Here is a 2,187-nt window from a genome sequence, read left to right as displayed (position 1 = left end):
AGAGCCACTCTGTCATTTCCCACATCTACACTTATTTTAATGTAACCTTGCATTCCAAATGCGAGGTCCTTAGGTTTGCCTCTTCTCTGTTCTCTGGCCCTAGCGGGCCTGACTGGGCCATCACAGCTCAGGGAGTGGTTGAGACCCTGCGGGAAAACAGCCAGATTCTGTTTGGTTTATTGACACAGCCATCTTCCATTCTTTTTTTTCTTTTTTTTTTTTTTTTTTTTTCTTTTTTTCAGAGCTAGGGACCAAACCCAGGGCCTTGCGCTTGCTAGGCAAGCGCTCTACCACTGAGCTAAATCCCCATCCCCGCCATCTTCCATTCTATCTATCACTGTGGATCTGGAAGCTTCCTTGGGCCTGCAGCTCAACTTTCAAGTAGGGCACTGCAGGATATGTGCAGGCTGAGAACATTGAACTCCTTTTTCTGATGCTCCTATATGCTGAGCTCGGAGGACCTCAAGGTGCCCGCGAAATGGGAAAGACCCACACCTTCTTCCCCGGGACAGAAACCAAAGACAGAACACTGGAGTTCCACCACCCTGCCTAGTCCCCTGTCCACCCTCTTGACTCTATCCGGAAATGTCTTCTGTGAGCAGAGAGGCCCCTGCAGCCTTCCCCATACTGAGTGTGACAACCGCTGGTAGGGTCTGAAAGCCAGCTGTTCCCACAGATGATCGTCTTCTTTGAAATTCTGAAACCAACTCAGCCAAAGAAAATAACAACAACCCTTCCCTTCTGAAAGGGTCTGGGATCCCTTTAATGTCTAACTTTGTTTGACCTTGTCAGTATTGAGAAGGACAAGAAGGGGGGCACTGTTTGCTCAGATGGAGATAGGAACTCAGAGGATAAAGGGACATTTTATTCGACTCTTTAAGGACTAGTAAAACTCTTATTTTTATGGTTAGTACTCTTAGAAGATTTTTTTTTCAGTCTTTCATGTGATTTTATTTTCTCCCTTCAACCATAATAATATGATATCCAAATTTTGTCTTAACTGGTGGGTCTGTAAACACAGGCTTATCCATCCCACTACAGGCAAAGGCTGCTTCTTGAAATGGCCCCACCATGGATCCTCTGGTCCTCTAACTCAAGTCACCCCCTTGTCTGGCTGTATCTTCACTATTTTGTATGGCCACTTCACTGGATCTCATCCCAGACTTTAACTTTTCCATGGTTTCCATGATTTTCCCATGATTTTTCACATGGAATGTGTCTGACCTTTACTGCCTTGCCACCACCTTTAGGACCCCGAGACTTCTTGTCACCCCGGTCACTCCCAGAGGCTTCACCTCCTTTCCCTCCTTTTCCAGAACCACTTTTACCCTTCAACAGCATCTCTTAAGTTTGCCGTTGAACTCTCAGGCAGCTGTCTTAGAAGATTTTAAATACCAAGTCCACAGACCACATCCCAGGGTCCGTGAGGAGACTGAGGACCCAGGTTTGCCCTCCCTGAGGTACTCCTGTCCAGGACCACTCCTCAGAGGGGGGGGGGGGGGGGGGTTGTGCAGAGAGTACAGCAGAGTGAATAGGACTCCAGGCCACAGCCCAGCGTGAGCTCTGACCATGTTCTCTTTACATTGGCCACCAGTAACCCCTTCTTCCATCAGGGGACCCCCACCAGGTCACATGTGGCCCCTAAGCCTCAGTTGTTTCTCTTCTGCAAATGTGCTGAGGCCGGCATTGATGCATCACCTCTTCAGAGGTGGAAACTCTTTGTAGACGGGGCTCTGCAAGCCTCTGTCGCATACACTCTTCTATGGATGGTAGGTTTGCAGGCACCGGTTTGGAGAACCGGCCATTTGATGCCCATTCAGAGTCTATTGCCCGGGGTTGGGGATTTAGCTCAGGGGTCGAGCACTTGCCTAGCAAGCACAAGGCCCTGGGTTCGATCCTCAGCTCCGAAAAAAAAAAAAAAAAAAGACAAAATAAAAGTTGTAAAGTCTGTCTGAGTCTATTGCCCAGCTATGTCAGAGTCCTGGCCTTTCCCCTGAGCGGAGACCAGGCAACCATCCTGGGTGAGCCTGGGGCATAGGAGGGCCAATTCAGGAGGGTGAGACCCAGCTCGGTTCACACTTGTCAAGTGGGGTGCACGAGTTGGAGAGACTTGGTGGGTCCTGCAAACAGGGATGACCAGTTCTCTTGGTCATTTACTGTCAGGGGTGTGGACTACCTGGGGCAGCC

General features: G+C 49.3%; 1 pseudogene; it reads right to left on the bottom strand.

Moving 5' to 3' along the window:
- Positions 1–924: 924 nt before the first annotated feature.
- Positions 925–1,359, bottom strand: LOC116887183 (annotated as a pseudogene).
- Between the last annotated feature and the right edge of the window lie 828 nt (positions 1,360–2,187).

The sequence above is a fragment of the Rattus rattus genome, chromosome 18 (assembly GCF_011064425.1).
Source record: "Rattus rattus isolate New Zealand chromosome 18, Rrattus_CSIRO_v1, whole genome shotgun sequence".
In the NCBI taxonomy this organism is placed as follows: domain Eukaryota; kingdom Metazoa; phylum Chordata; class Mammalia; order Rodentia; family Muridae; genus Rattus; species Rattus rattus.
This window is presented reverse-complemented; position numbering and strand designations above follow the sequence as displayed.